The following is a 16,223-nucleotide window of genomic DNA, read 5'->3' as shown; positions in this document are numbered from 1 at the left end:
CTGTGTCTAACATCTCTGACTTTGTCCACATTAATATTAGATAATTTTAGACAAATTGCGCTTTGACAATCCTGCAAGGTACATGATTTTTTAGCTTTTCAGAAAGTATCTCTCTTTAATAAAGCTATTTTTTTCCTTCCCTGTTTTTTTCAGATGTGCCAACTAAAACAGAAAAAAATTAGTTTGATTAGGATATAATTGACACATAGCACTGTCTAAGTTTAAGGTACACAGTATAAAAAGTTGACATACATATGTTGTGAAATGATCACCACAGTAAGCTTAGGTTAACCTCCATTACCTCATATAGTTACAAAAAGAATGTTTTTCCCTTGCGATGAGAACTTTGAGGGTCTACGCTCTCAGGAAGTTTCAAATATATCATACAGCATGTTAACGATAGTCATCGTGGGAACATGACATCCTTAGTACTTATCTTATAACTGGAAGTTTGTACCTTTTGACCATCTTCATCCAATTTCTTTACCCCCTACCCCTGACCTCTAGTAACCACAAATCAGATCTCTTTTTCTATGAGTTTTGTTTTCATTTTTGTTTTACATTCCACACATTCATGAGATCATACAGTATTTGTCTTTCTCTGACTTATTTCACTTAATGGATGCCTCAAGTTTCATCCATGTTGTTGCAAATAGCAAGATTTCCTTCTTTCCTAGGGCTGGATAGTATTAGTTATTAGTTTTTTATGTCTGAATAGTATTCCATTGTATAAAGAACGTTGTTTCTTTGAAGATATTACTGAAAGCTTCAAGAAGTAGCCACTGTATCTACAATCCCACTTGATATCTCTTTACAAAGCACTCTAAACCTCTCATCTTAGTAGGCATACTGTCTGAGTCCCATGAGACAATGGGAAATAACTTAACCAAGTGCTTGGCTACCTTCTGAGAAGGCCGCCACCTTTCCCCTGGAGAAAGAGGGGAAACTAGCAAACTCAGTTCAGCCATTCCACATTTTAAGAACTACTATTTTTAACATTTATTTATTTATTTTTGAAAGGCGGGGAGGGGCAGAGAGAGAGGAGAGAGAGAGAATCCCAAGCAGGCTCCACACTGTCAGCATGGAGCTCAGTTCAGGGCTCGAACTCACAGACTGTGAGATCGTGATCTGAGCAAGCCAATGCTCTTTAGATATTTATTCAAAATCTCTTTAGTGGGACAGACACATTTTAAAAATTCCATTTGAGATTACTGTCTAGTCTGGTGGGAGTATGACCAAATTACGTTTTCACCAGTTATATAAAAATCCTCCTGTGAAGATCTGCATTGACTGACACCATATAGCCAATGTATTCCATTGATTTTTTTTTTCACTGTTTACTTATTAATTGGTGCTCTGGGCGCCTACTCAGCTGGCACACTCCTTAATCCAGATTTTGATCAGGATAAAGGAATAAGTAATTAGAAGCTCAGGGTAGGAGAATATGATAAAGCCTGATGGAGTATGGGCTACTGCCTTATTTCTGTTTCTGTTGTTTTTCATTGCTTCTTATTATTGTTTTTTAACTATTATGCTCTCCTTTTTTTTTTTTTTTTTTTTTTTTGTGGCTATACCCTTTAACTACCAAAGGAGCTAGTTACATGGCCACTGTTAAGTATATTGGAAAACTGCCACCTAATGTTAGTTTTTTAAAAATATTCTTTGGACCAGAGTGGGAGGTGGTGCTTTAGAAGTATGTAGTAGTAATTTAGTGTTTGGTACCCCCAGAATTAATTTGATATGCTCTGTCAGCTGGTTCCCATATCTAAGCCGATGTATAGACCCGTAGCCCCTTGAATGAAAGGGAGATTGGGTCATTTTGAAGAAGGACACTGCAATACTGCAACAAAAATACACTGCACATCTTTCTACAAGCCTTCTGTATAGGATCTACATTCATTTGCTATACTGGCTGTACACAGGAACAAATGAAAAACCCATAGTTTTATGGAATTACTAAACACTGGCTCTGTAGTGGGTTGAATAAGATCCCTAAGATTCATGTTCACCTGGAACCTCAGAATATGATCTTATTTGGGAATAGTATCTTTGCAGATGTAATTATAAGGATCATGCTAGAAAAGAATGGGACCTAAATCCAATTAAAATGCCCTTAAAAGAGATAGAGACAAAGGAAAGAAGACCATGCGAAGATGTAGGCAGAGATCGGAATTGTGCAGCCAGAAGTTAAAGAAGCATGGAGCCAACAGGAACCACCAGAACTGGAAAAGGTGAGGAAAGATCCTTCCCTAGAGACTTTGAGGGATAAGAGCCCCACCAACACTTTAATTTCAAACTTCTGTTCTCCAGAACTATGAGAGAATACATTTCTGTTGTTTAAAGCCACCAAGTTTGTGGTAATTCATTATGGCAACTGTAGGAAACTAACACAGCCTTCTAACTTGATACTAATCCTTGAGGACCCAAAAACTCACTATAGTCTACAGGTCCACCAGGGGCTTATAGAGGACAGGAAATATGATGTTTTGGCCCAAGGCTCACCCAATAGTGAGCTCAAGAGGTCCACAGACTCATTATATGCTTATTTCCCAAGTTTCTGAATGTATAATTGGAACAGACATCCTAGGCAACTGAGAGAATCACTACACCACCTTCATGACCCATGGAGTAATGGCTATTGTAGGAACAGCTAAGTAAAGCATCCTGGAGCATCCTCTCCTAATGAGAATAATAAATGAAAACCAATACTGCATCCTCGGGGGAGTTGTCAACTTTAGTGACACTCTCAAAGACTTGAAAGATCCCAAGGCAGCAATTACATTCACATTGCCATTTAACACGTGGACAGTGGATGAGGAAGGTAGATAAATTTTGGAGAATGATTATAGATTATCATAAATCAATCAGGCATTTTTTTGAAGTTGCTTTTCCAATTTGGTATATATATTGGAGCAAATCATCTCAGACTCTGACTTCTAATATAGAGCTATTGATCCAGTGAATGCTTTGTTTCCCCCTCTATTAATTTACATGACCCACCAGCAGCCATTTGCTTTCAACTGGCAAGGATTTGCCTCAGGGCTACATCAACTTTTGTGCCTTCTGCATAATCTAGGCCAAAGATATCTTGGTGATCTTAACATTCTACATAAATTATGATGCTCCATTAATTGATGGCATGCTAATTGGACCCAAGGCACACAAAGTAGCAAACACCACAGATACCTTACTTGCATGCATGCATGCCATAGAGTAGGAGAGAAACCTCATGAAAATGCAGGGGCTTTTTTTTTCTTGGTTTTAGAAACAATATGCACCAATTTTGATGTGTTACTACAGCCCATTTACTGAATAACCCAAAAGCTGCCAGTTTTGAATAGTGCCCAAAGCAAGAGGTTCTACAGCAATTTTTGGTCATATGACCTAACAGATCCAGCCACATTCCAAGTATTAGTGGCAAAGAGAGATGTTTACTTCTAGCAAGTTCTAATAGAAGAATCACAATGTAGACTCCTGGGGTTTGGGAGCAAAGCTATGCTCTCTCCTTCAGATAAAATTCTTTTTTCTTTAAAGAAACAGAGCTACAGGGCCCTGGTAGGGACACTTAGGACATTAAGTGACAATACAAAGTGAGCTGCTCATCATGAACTGGGTGATATCTGATCCAGCAACTTATAAATTGAGAGTATGCTCAGCAGCAATGACCATCAGTAGAAATAACGACTAAGAAATAGGACTCAAGAAAATTCTAAAGACACAAGTAATTTGTATGAGCTGTGCCTTAGACTCCCACAGCACCTAGTCCTGTGACGTTGCCTCCTTTTCCTCAGTATATAACTATGATGTCAGCAGGAGTTCATTATGATCAGCTGACTGAGGGGGAAAAACTCAGATCAGGTTTATACGTGGTTCCACACAGCATGAACCAGAGGGGGACTGCTACAGCGTAATAGCCCAAATCAGATGCAAGTTAAGAGAGTAGTAAAGGGAAATCCTTCCAGTGTGCAAAATGAAAGAAGTGTATTTGGTTATCGACCCTGTCAGTACTGAAAATAGGCACTGATTCATGGACAGTGGATGGATGATTAGGGAATTGAAAAGGACAGGAAGGGGAGATTGGTGACAGGAGGACTGGAAAAGGTATAGAGATGGATGTCTTGAAGTGGGCACGGAGTAAAGATGTGTGTTTTGCTTGTATATGCTCACCGCATAGAAGGCTGTCAAAAACTCAAGATGGTATGTTGACCTATTCTGTGGATCTCAGCCAGATACTCCAGTGCTTAATGAATTCAAGTCCAAAGTAGTCATGGCAACAGGAATAGAAGCTCCTCATGGGCTCAACAATATAGACATCTTCTCACCGAGGTTGATATGGCTACTGCCACTGTTGACAGCCTAACCTGCCAACAGTGAAAACCTACACAGAGTTCCTGGGCAGGGAGAGCCACCAGCCACCTGGACCCACCAGCCACCTCGCCCATCTGGTGGCAGATTCATTACATTGGGTCCTTTCCATTATGGAGGAAGCAGCAAAGAATAGACAAAGTCAGTGAAATCAAAGTAAAAGCAAACCTGCTGCATCTTGCATCTGCTGCCACAAGGAAGGAAGCACGACTCTTGGTTGTGCCCCTTTGGGTTCTGGAGGCAACACATTACACCCCTAGAAATGCTATTCCAGCTAATATACTAGGTGACACCGAAGGCTTCCAGCTTATTAACATGCAGCAGGAGATACACAGGAAAGAGCCCTGCAGCAAGTCCAGGCCATGCAGCAATCAGCCCTGCCACCTCAGCCACACGATTCACCAGATCTTATGCTGCTGGGTTGCACTGGTGGATTTCCCCTAGTGCAGTAAGGAGTCTATGGCAAGCTCTAGAAAAAAAATCACAGTGCAGATTTCTCAGACTCTGGGGTGGATTCATGTTACATCAGAGAAGTATGTGTCCTTTGAGAAAGAGCTCTAGGTGTACGACTAGGTCCTAGTAGGAATGGAACACTTGACCTTGAGATATGAAGTATCCATGATTCTGGAACTGCTAATGAGCTGTATTCTGTCACATTCACTAAGTCATAAAGTCAGGTTGGTCCAGCAAAATTTATCAAAAAATTGACCATGGTACATCCTGGATTAAGCCCAAGCAGGGCTTGAAGGCATAAGATAGCTGCATACCTACATGGCCTAGACCCCATGTCTCCACCCAGATAGTTACACTGGGTTGTACCTCAGACCATATGAGAGATCCCACGAGACCGGCTGAAAGACCTGTCTGAACTTGGTTTATGAATAGGTTAGTTTAGTCTGTGGATATTTCAAGAGGTAGCCTTAAAAGACAGTGGAAAGGGAAAATCTTCCCAATGAGCAGTATACCTGGCCATCCAGTCTTTATGGAAGGAGAAGGGGCCCAGTGTGAAAATATATGTAGATTCCCAGGCAGTGATGTCTGGTCAAAAGCCTAGAAGGAAAAGAACTGAAAGATCAGAGGCAAAGAGGTCTGCGGTAGGATGAAGGTGTGGGCACAAAGTGTGAAGATTTTTGAGTCACACATTAATGCCCACACTGAGAGTGAGTGCCTCTTTCAATGTGCACCCATAGACATCTCTCTTGGCTCACTCTAGCCCCCACCCTGCTCAAAAATCACCACACTCTATTGTTGAAGCCTGTACAGACTCAAGCAAAAGGGACAGGTGGAACATAGCAGAATGTACTATGTTTTAAAACTGCCACACAGACCCTGTGCTTAACATAGATGCTTTGATGGTCGATGTCAATGACATATGAAGAGGCTTCCATTCTATCCCACAGTCAACAAATGGGACCTGAGTGAAATGTATGCTGTTTTCCTAAGAAGAAAGTTTGCGATGCCCAGATCTAAGTCATTATAACGTTCCTCCCAACTACCATGAAGTATTATAGAAAGCATACCTCTATCCAGTTCCATGGGTTATTATTCATATTTAAATTTCATAAATGGAATCAATGTAACTGCCTATAAAAGTGTTTCAATGCACTCATTTTGAGAATGTCTTAGATGATATTCTTGGTAAGATCGAGATTAGATCATCTTGAATTGGACACTTATGATAAAAAGTTCTCCAAATGTAAAAACAGAACTACCTTACAACCCAGCAATTGCACTGCTAGGTATTTATCCAATGGACGCAGGTATGCTGTTTCGAAGGGGCACATGCACCCCGATGTTTATAGCAGCACTATTAACAATAGCCAAAGTATGGAAAGAGCCCAAGTGTCCATCGATGGATGAATGGATAAAGAAGATATGATATAGAGGTGCCTGGGTGGCTCAGTTGGATAGGCATCTGACTTCAGCTCAGGTCATGATCTCACGGTTTGTGGGTTCAAGCCCCGCGTCAGGCTCTGTGCTGACAGCTCAGAGCCTGGAGCCTGCTTCAGATTCTGTCTCTCTCTCTCTCTTTCTCTCTCTCTCTCTCTCTGCTCTTCTCTCTCAAAAATAAATAAACATTAAAAATTTTTTAAAAAGAAGATGTGGTATATATATACAATGGAGATTCCTCGGCAATCAAAAAGAATGAGATCTTGCCATTTGCAACTACATGGATGGAACTAGAGGGTATTATGCTAAGCGAAATTAGTCAGAGAAAGACAAATATCATATGACCTCACTCATATGAGGACTTAAGACACAGAACAGCTGAAAACAAGGGAAGGGAAGCAAAAATAACATAAAAACAGGGAGGGGAACAAAAACATAAAGACTCTTAAATATGGAGAACAAACAGAGGGTTACTGGAGGGGTTGTGGGAGGGGGGATGAGCTAAATGGATAAGAGGCATTAGGGAAACTACTCCTGAAATCATGGTTGCACTATATGCTAACTGACTTGGATGTAAATTTTAAAAAAATAATAAATTAAACAAAATGGTAAAAAAAAGAAAAAAAGTTCTCCAAATGTGCTTTTTGACTTAATAAAATTTGGCATTTGTGATAATGAGGTGATATTGTTAGACATACCTGTCTGGTTGCTCCTGTTACTGTAAGGAACCCTGTGTCTGGCTCCAAAGACTGGCTATAAAAGGTGTGGAAGTTGCTAGGTCGTCCTGGAGAGGATTCTATCAAAGCAATCCATGAATGTGTCAAGCCAAACAAAAGAGATGTAAAGAATGGCTCAGACCGTGGCCATCTTGGGAAAGCTAAATGGTAGTAAGAATAGCTAACATCTAGTGAATCCTTACCACGCGCCAGCCATGTTTCTGAGCACTTTCCATGTTTTGTCTCCTTTGAACTTCATAGTAACCATATCGAAGGTTCATTATTATTATTTCACAGATGAGAAGAGTGAGGCTCAGTTTGAGCAAGTTGCCAAGAATTAGTAAGTGGCAGAGTTGGAATCCCAATGCTGTTTTGTCTCGTTAAGAGGTGAGCAGAAGGAGCAAAACACAATAATATAAAGGCAGCAGGTTAGAAGTAAAAGCTATCAAAAGAATGGGGTGGGGTAGAGGGATGAAGCAGGTGAGATCAGGAGGCTCAGGAAATGAAGTTCACAAGCACTACACATGTAGGAGCCATGGGTACTTTACCAGGGCAGGAGCAGTTCCGATGAAGCACTGTGCCAGGAAGGAGCTAAGGCAGAATCTAAAGTAATTCAGGGGCGCCTGGGTGGCTCAGTCTGTTAAGCATCTGACTTCCGCTCAGGTCATGACCTCGGGGTTTGTGAGTTCCAGCTCCGAGGTGCTAATGGTGCTAACAGCTCGGAGCCTGGAGCCCGCTTAGGATTCTGTGTTTCCCTCTCTGTCTGTCCCTCCCCCACTCACGTTCTCTTTCTCTCTCAAAAATAAACATAAACAATTTAAAGTAATTCAAAGTCATAGAACCAATATTACACAAGTATAGAGGCACATGCACAAGTGTGGCATTACCATATTCCTTGTGTGAGATGTTCCTCTTAGGTGTCACAATAACAAAAGTCATTCTAGAAATTACATTTAGAGATACTTAGTATCTTGGGCTACATCTGAGAGGCCCTAAAACATAAAGAAATATTTGAGGTGCCTGGGTGGCTCAGTTGGTTAAAGCGTCCAACTTCGGCCCCGGTCATGATCTCACAGTTTGTGGGTTTGAGCCCCGCGTCGGGCCCTGTGCTAACAGCTCAGACAGAATCAGAGCCTGCCTCAGATTCTGTGTCTCCCACTCTCTCTCTGCCCCTCCCTTGCTGGCACTGTCTCTCCCTCTCTCTCAAAAATAAATAAACATGAAAAGAAATTTTTTAAGTAAAGAAATGCTTCTTCTCTGGTCCAACAGCTACTGAATTGTTTTATTTTATAGTTCTACATGGTTGATACGCACCAGAAATGACTTTGTATAACCTATGCCTTTGCTGGCTAAGTTAACACAGAGAACATTCGTCTTGCTGAGTGTTCAATAGCATATACTCATTTTATAGGAAGTTGTAAATTTGCCCTCCAGTAAGTTAGTGTCTAGCCTTACACAGTAGTCGAGCTCTTTTTAAAAAGTGTACAAATTAAAGTTTTTGGTAAACTATGTCTTAAATATCTGCTTAATTCAACTGATTGATTCTTTAGGAATATCAAAGAACACACTGCCTCAATTTTTTTTAATGTTTCATATTCTAAGTCATCTTAGAGTAGGGAAAAACCTGTGTTGGCCTTTCTATTTTCAGCCCCACCATGGGGTTTGAGTCACCATTTTCCAGCCCCAATGAATTAGAGATAAGGGGAGAAAGGCACAAAAAAGGTTATCAGGAAACAGGGTTATCTTGTCTGTTTGCTCTGCTCCCCCCTGGCACCTTTCGGTGGTTGCTCTTGCCTGAGCATTCTCCTAGTTTCCATCTGCCTCCCACCCCCCAACCCACAACATGCTGTTGGAATGGAAACACAGAAGGCATTTGGCTGAGAGTTATTTGGGAAGGCCAAATCTAAACCACACTGGTGACCAGGTGTTTAGTGGAAGTCAAACTACATGTATGGCAAGAAGTGGGGCTGAGCAGGGGAATCTCCAAGACCACAGAGGATGAGGTGGGCACAAGGGACCAGGCATTAACTGTCAGAACAATCCAGCTGGGATAACAGGTGGTGTTGCAGGAGGTGGGGGCAGTACACAGCAGGGATTTGGGGAACATAAGATCCCTGGAGATCCAGACATGCAGATCTCAGCAGTGGGTTGTCTGGCAGCTCAGAGCAGCCTCTTTGCACCATGTGAAACAGTGGTGCATATGAAACTTTAGACCATATGAAAGAGTGGGGCACTCAGCTTGGACAGGGACTTGTCTGAGAGGACCGTCCTGCCATCATCCATCCTGATCTGTGAGAAACTGGAGGTGCCCCGACAGCTTAGTAGGAGAGTAATACCACATTTAGTTCAGCAAGTCAAAGATCAGGGGGCGCCTGGATGGCTCAGTCGGTTGAGCTTCTGACTTTGGCTCAGCTTGTGAGTTCGAGCCCCGCCATCAGGCTCTGTGCTCACAGCTCAGAGCCTGGAGCCTGCTTCAGATTGTGTCTCCCTCTCTCTCTGCCCCTCCCCTGCTTGTGCTCTGTCTCTCTCTCAAAAATAAATAAACATTAAAAAAATATTAAGAGCAAGTCAAAGACCAGCAACTGAGTATGCTTATAATAATTTAAATGATTTTTTAAATACTTATTTTTGGGAGAGTGCAAGCAGGGGAGGAGCAGAGAGAGGGAGACGGAGGACCTGAACTGGGCTCTGTGTTGACAGGCTGGAGGCAGTGAGCCTGATGTGGCCAGTGAGGTCTGTGACACTGAGCAGTATGGCTGTGCTGTGAATGGTGTCACCCAGAAAGAATGTTGCTCCCAAGTGGGTGACAGGTAGGGAATGGGTTATTGAGGGTCTCAGGTGTAATGAATGTCCTGACAGGTCCCATGAGACCAAAGATTAAAGAGGGTGTATCCCTTATGCATCATATAGCTTTAAGAATGCTGTAACTCAGGGATCTATAAAGCCCTAAGTCAAGCAGAGGGACAGGTGGAGGGAGAGGCAGGTGTGATAAACCTGAGAAGAGAGGCCGGTATTCAAAGCCAAGAGGCCAACGTGAGGCTAACAGTGGGCACCGAGCATGAAGCAGAGACGCTCTGGGAGTACATGCTATTCAGGAATGGGTGGGGTGTGCATGCACACAGGGAGGCAGGTGGGGTGCACACCCAGGGAGGCAGGCTGACAAATATGTGACTCGGGGCCATGGTCAGGGGTTGGTTTCTTTGGAGCTGCCTAAGGAGGGATGTAAGATCGGGACCCTAAACACTTCCTCTAGACAAGTGGTTTTACAAGGCAGATAAAGACGCCAATTAAAGGTAAATACAGAAGTGGTTTTACTGCCACCTCCCTTAGCCTCCAGATCTGGTGGGCACAGGGGTGAGTACGGTTTACAGCTCTGGCCACTGCTGGCAAGGTGCAGGGCATATTGGGAGCAGAGGGGTTTGCCATCCTGGCCTCCCTCAGGGCCCCAGGCAGCCTGGGTCCACCTCCCCCAGTCAGAGGAGGGTTACAGTGAGACAGCAAGGTACAGCAAGGTACAACAACCCAGGTGGAGTTCATGTTCGATTACCCCAGGCCACCAGAAAGAAAACCAGAGATCATCTCCTTTATGGAACTAACCAACTACAATTCTTGTGTTACTGAGTACAGCCAGGCATCCTCGGCCTGGGTCACCATGAACAGGATGACCACATCTTCATCATTCAAACTAGACACCTTTCAGGGAAAGGAGGCCTGTTACTCATGTTGGTGAAGCAGGTGTAAACTTGGACATCTCCAGAAAATTGAGGCCTATACCCACCCAATACATACACACTAAGCCAGTCTTTCAATTTTATTATAAAAATCTAGTCATGCTCTTGAAGTCAAACACAAGATTTGAGTCTAACGTGGGATTCACAGGTAAATTACAAGTTGCCCTGTTAAATTTGAATTTCAGATGAATGAATAAATTTTTTGTTATGAATATGCCCCCAAATATTGCATGGTGCATATACTAAAATTATTCATTCTTTATTTGAAGCGAAAATCAAATTGGGTGTTCTGCATTTTTATTTGCTACCGACAACCCTGGTCTAAAGTTAAGCCACTGTATTATATGCTAATTCCACCTTATTGCTTATGTTCAAGGCCATCCTCTGGTTGCCAAAAGGAGAAAGTAGAGGGTACCATCCCAATTAACCCAGTTACCTGAGCTAATGCAATCAGTTTCCTTCAGTTTCTCTGGACTGCGAATAGGCTGCTACAAGGTCGTGGTACCTGGAGTGAGCTGGACGAGCAGGCGCTCGGCTGGAAGACAAGAAGCTGAGTGGATAAGCATATTCTCCCTGCTTCCTGTCTGTTTGTGCCTGAGCCAGGCTCAAGTACATTAGAATCACCTGGAGAGCTTTAAAAACCCACTGATGCTTGGGCCCCACTTCTGACCAATTAACTAAGAATCTGTAGGGGTCAGGTCTGGCTTCTGTGGACTTCAAAAGCTCCCCAGGTGATTTTAATGTTCTAATGAGAACCATCATCCTATGCCCTCACTCTGGACCCCATGGCCTCCAGTTTTGCTTACTCAGTTTCCCCCCTTTGAATACTCTCTTGATAGTATTGGCTATATTATAGTCCAGAAAACATGACTAGAACACATGTTCCATGTCAGCATGGTGGCATAGGAGGGCTTGACCAGAAGGGTTTCTTGACCATGTGGGACCTTGTCCCATGCTGACTCCTGGCTCCATCCAGGCCTCCCACCTGCTCCTGCCTCTCTTCAGCTTTGACATCCCCTCTCTCATTCTTATCTGCTCACAAACACATCAATTCCCAGTTTGCAGCTGGTCTCCCCTTCCGGCCCATCCAAGGGCTGGCCTCTTTGGCTTGGACCAAGGACCCCCTCTGGAGAACTGTCCCTGCAGGCCATGATGATGGCACTGGCTGCTGTCCAGGGCTCCACCCCTCCCTGATTTCACCTCTGGGTCGGGGGAGTTGGGGAGCAACCTTCAGCCTTTAGGCATAGAAAAAATCCAGACTTTGCATTTCCAGAATGGGGATTGGTAGACCCCTTGAGGGTGGTGTGGAGTGAATTTCCTTCTGACAAGCTAGCTGGATAAGCAGTGGTTTGCTTTCCAAATGGGTAGCAGGAAGGGCCTGGCAGTGGCATACTGCCTAGACATCGTTGAAAATTGACTCTCCTGCTCTCTCTGGAATTTGACCCAGTGAAGTCAAATGAGCTTTGGGCAATGACCAGCTCAGAGTCCCGAGCAAGATAGAGCAAGCAGGATAGAGCTTTGGATTATTTATTCTTTGAGTGCCTGCCATGTGCCAATTATGCTATGTGCATAGTGAATGGAATAGACATGGCCCCTGGAGCCCACGACTCTTACCATCTAGTTAGAAATAATTGGAAATACGAAAAACAAAGAAGAAAACTGGGATAGAAATAGTGCAGCTGAAGAGGGTGAAATGCACAGTGATTTTCCAATGGAGCATTTCACCCAGGGGACAATCAACCCACCCTCACCGTCTCCGAGGTGCAAGGCCACACACACTCACATTGCTTGACCAAACAACAGGCTAGTGCAAATGGAGCTATTTATCAAACCGAAATGTTTACACAGCAACTATAAATTTGTTTAGGAAGAATCCGCCATTCACAACTGTCTACTGAACAGATGCTCGAGAGCATTCGTCTGTCACTGCCAGCATTTCTCAGTCAAGAGGAGGGAGCGGGTTTGAACGTCCACAGCTCCTGGAACTTCACACGCTCAGGCTCAGTCTTCGTCTGTGCCTAGAGGCTGCAGCTCCTCTCCCCAGCTCCCTTCACAAGGAACAATAATGATTTTAGAGGCATAATAAGGAGGGTTTGCACTGAATTATTAAACAATGGGGATTGAAGATGTGTTTTCTTTGACCTCCTTACCTCAGGCTTTTACCAGCCAGGGTTTTCTGGTACAGAGGCAAAGATATCCACAACACTGATGCAGATTATGTTCTCCTTCTTACAATATTTTCCATATTCATTTAAAACCCTTGCATTTTAAAACCCCTTTTGGTAAACTTTAAAACATCACATGCCCTCCTCTCATTTTCTGAAATTCAACGTAAATATCAAGGGGAACAAAGGCACCAGAACAAAGCACTGCTTTGTTTTCAGACCAAGCCCCCTCCAGATTCCGGTGGGCAGTACGTGGGAGTCTGAGCTCCCTCCCCCCACCTTCGGTTCCTAAGAATCATTGTTCTAAATGGTAATATTAACACTGTCCGTCTTCATTTGTGGGTAGCATCCCATTAACATGTTCGGTTGTACGTTTTCTCTGCGGTTGACATAAAATGATGACGCCGGCTTTAAACAAACAAATGAGAATGTATACAACCAAATGAGCCTTGTGTTTTTGAAATGGCCGCTGGGGAGGTCAACATAAGTTTCCAGGGCTAATGGCATTGCCCTGAAGCATTTTGGAGGGCTCACTTAAGTGCAGCACAGGGCAAGAAGCAGGAGCTTTGGGGGCAGGTGGCCTGGCAGCAAATCAAGTTCTGCCACTATTGAACCGTGACCTTGATCTAGTGGCTTAACCTCTCTCTGAGCCTCAGTTTTCTCATTGGTAAAATGGGAAAAAAGGAAACAAAAAATGTGTGTAGCCCGGTCAGCAATTATTAATTTCGTTTTATCACTAATGACATGTTCTTTGGAATTGCATTAAGAGATATTTGACAAGGATTTTTTTGGAAACTTCCAAGTCTTTAAAGTCCAGTTAGAAGAATAAAAAATAGAGGCGGCTGGGTGACTCCTGATTTTGGCTCAGATCATGATCTCACAGTGGTGAGATGGAGCCCTGCACTGGGTGTGGAGCCTGCTTAAGATTCTCTCTCTCCCTCTTCCTCTGCCCCTCCCCCACTCACATGCATATTCACCCCACTCCCCCACCCCCCCCCCATTGCCCCACTTCTCTTAAAAAAAAAAGGAAGAAGAAGAAGAAAAAGGAGTAACAAAGGGCTGGAAATTCTAGTTTGGGTGGGAAAAAAATATTTGCTGTTACAGTCAGGAGCCTAAAATCGTATGTGGCTCATTAGGTGGCTCTGAAGTCAACTCCAAAAGATGTTTCCAAAATGTTTGGCAAGATGATATATTCTCCTTAGAATTATGTACGGGCTCGCTGGGTGGCCATTTAAAGTGGATACAACTCCTTTGAACGTTTAAGTTGTACTGTGTTAAAGAAATTTCTCTTTGCTTTATTGTCACACCACATATGTGGACCCTGCAACAAAGCCTTGATTACTGCAAATATGCCTTGTCATTTCCTCTGTGTCCTGACATACATCTTCCTTTTTTTTAACTGTGGTATGAAGCACTTAGAGGGTTTTTTCCCCCTTTTTAAATGTTCTCCCTTTAATTTCTGAAGCTTTGTAAGTGAAAAGGAAAATTAGACCCAATCCCCAGCCATCAAAAGCTATCGTCTTCATTGCACAGTTTCAGGAGGCTTTCAGGTTTCCATTTTCCTTGTCTCACCCCAGATGCCTGGCATACGAATAGCAGAAAAAACAAAATCTGTTGCATTTTTGGAATGTTATTAATGCGTAAGCAGCCCAGGGATTGCAACAGCTAAGATAGCCACACACACACACACACACACACACACACACACACACACACACACTTTTTTTTTTTTTTAATCCCAAGAGCAAAGACCAAAATTGTGCCTGAAGAACTTTGGAAGAATCCCCCAAATGCACTGTAATCCACTAATTTCCCTCTGATTGCCACCGCACCACCACCCAATCTCTATTTCCTGATAGGAAAACCTCTTTAGGATTAGACAATGATATTACACAATAGCACTATAAATCCGATGTTTGTGTAGAATTGAAATGGAACAGCTGAACGCCACCCTTCCTCCCATTAGGAACATCAGAATGGGAGTTAGTGAGGGGCAAAATCATCTGTTAGTGTCTCTGAGTGGATTTTAAAATTGTTTTCCCCAGGGTCTTCTATGAAGGTGTTCATCCAACTGAAAAAAAAAATATGTCTATAAGCAATTCAACATTCAGCATGTCTGGCAATTCATGTTTTTTTTAAAGGACGAGAAAATGCAGCACCAAATGTGAATATGTATGCCGTGTAGGGGAACTTCTGAACCCTTCACTGTCGTCTTGAAGCTTTTAGGGTGGAAGCTTTCGAGGATGTCAGATTGTAAAAACCATTCTCCCATTTCTGGAACTTGAGGACATCTCTCTGAGCATAACAAACGTGAGGTCACAAATAAAGGTGCTTTGGGGCATCTGGGTGGCTCAGTCAGATAAGCATCCGACTTCGGCTCAGGTCGTGATCTCACGGTTCATGAGTTCGAGTCCCACATCGGCCTCACTGCTGTCAGTTCAGAGCCCACTTTGGATTCTCTGGTTCCCTCCCTCTGCCCTTCCCCTGCTTGTGCTCACTCTCTCTCTCTTTCAAATAAATAAACAGCAATAACAACAACAGATACAGGAAGGAAGAAGGCTAGAGTTAGCTCTGTAGTGCTGGAGTGGAATTGAAGTTATCTATGTGAACTCCTTGTTTTTTATGTAAATAGATAAATGAAATTTATATGTATTATGTGTGTATATGTAGATATATGCTTACATAGGCATACATATATACAGACATACATCCCCACGTTTCTATTCTATTCTATTCTATTCTATTCTATTCTGTTTTTCCATTTACCTGTATAATTTTCTAGCTCTATCTGCACAGTGCCTGGATGTAAAACATCCAAGGATACCTGGAATCCACATCTTGACTTCTAAATATGTGTAGAAGATACCAGATCTGTTAAAAAGGAACCAGCACTTTTTCAAGAAATGACGGATTCCAGGGCATGGTAGGCTAAAAAATGGCCCACCAAATGATATCTGATCACATCTTAATCCCTGGAACCTATAAATGCTATCTTATTTGGAAAAAGGATCTTTGCAGATATGATTGAGTTTCTCCCCAAAATGCGGAGATTATCCCATATTATCTGGGCAGGAGAGAGGCAGAAAGAGATTACAGGCAGAAGAGGAGGAAAGAATGTCACCAAAGAGGTGGACAGTGGAGTGATGTGACCACAAGTCAAGGTATGCCAGCAGCCACCAGAAGTTAAGGAGAAGGCTAGGGATGAATTCTCTCCTAGAGCCTCTGGGGGATCTTCATCCTGCTGATATCTGGATTTTAGTCCAGTGATACTGATTTCAGACCTCCAGCCTCCAAACTTGTGAGAGAATAAATTTTGTTGTTTTAAGCCACAATTTGTTGTAGATAATTTGTTACAG

General features: G+C 42.9%; 1 long non-coding RNA gene across 6 annotated transcripts in view; it reads right to left on the bottom strand.

Annotated features, from left to right (window-relative positions):
* LOC122211749 overlaps positions 1-11,234 on the bottom strand; it is a 44,892-nt gene extending 33,658 nt beyond the window's left edge. For 5 of the 6 annotated variants that reach the window (XR_006198805.1, XR_006198806.1, XR_006198810.1 and 2 more), the window contains exon 1: positions 11,139-11,234. This is a non-coding gene — a long non-coding RNA (uncharacterized LOC122211749). Of the gene's footprint in view, positions 1-7,519; positions 7,648-11,138 lie in introns of those variants that run through there. The other variant, XR_006198809.1, reaches the window with a different exon arrangement.
* Positions 11,235-16,223: the final 4,989 nt, after the last annotated feature.

This window comes from Panthera leo, chromosome F3, assembly GCF_018350215.1.
Source record: "Panthera leo isolate Ple1 chromosome F3, P.leo_Ple1_pat1.1, whole genome shotgun sequence".
NCBI lineage: Eukaryota > Metazoa > Chordata > Mammalia > Carnivora > Felidae > Panthera > Panthera leo.
Note: the sequence above shows the minus strand (reverse complement) of the source record. Positions and strands in the feature narration are given on the sequence as shown.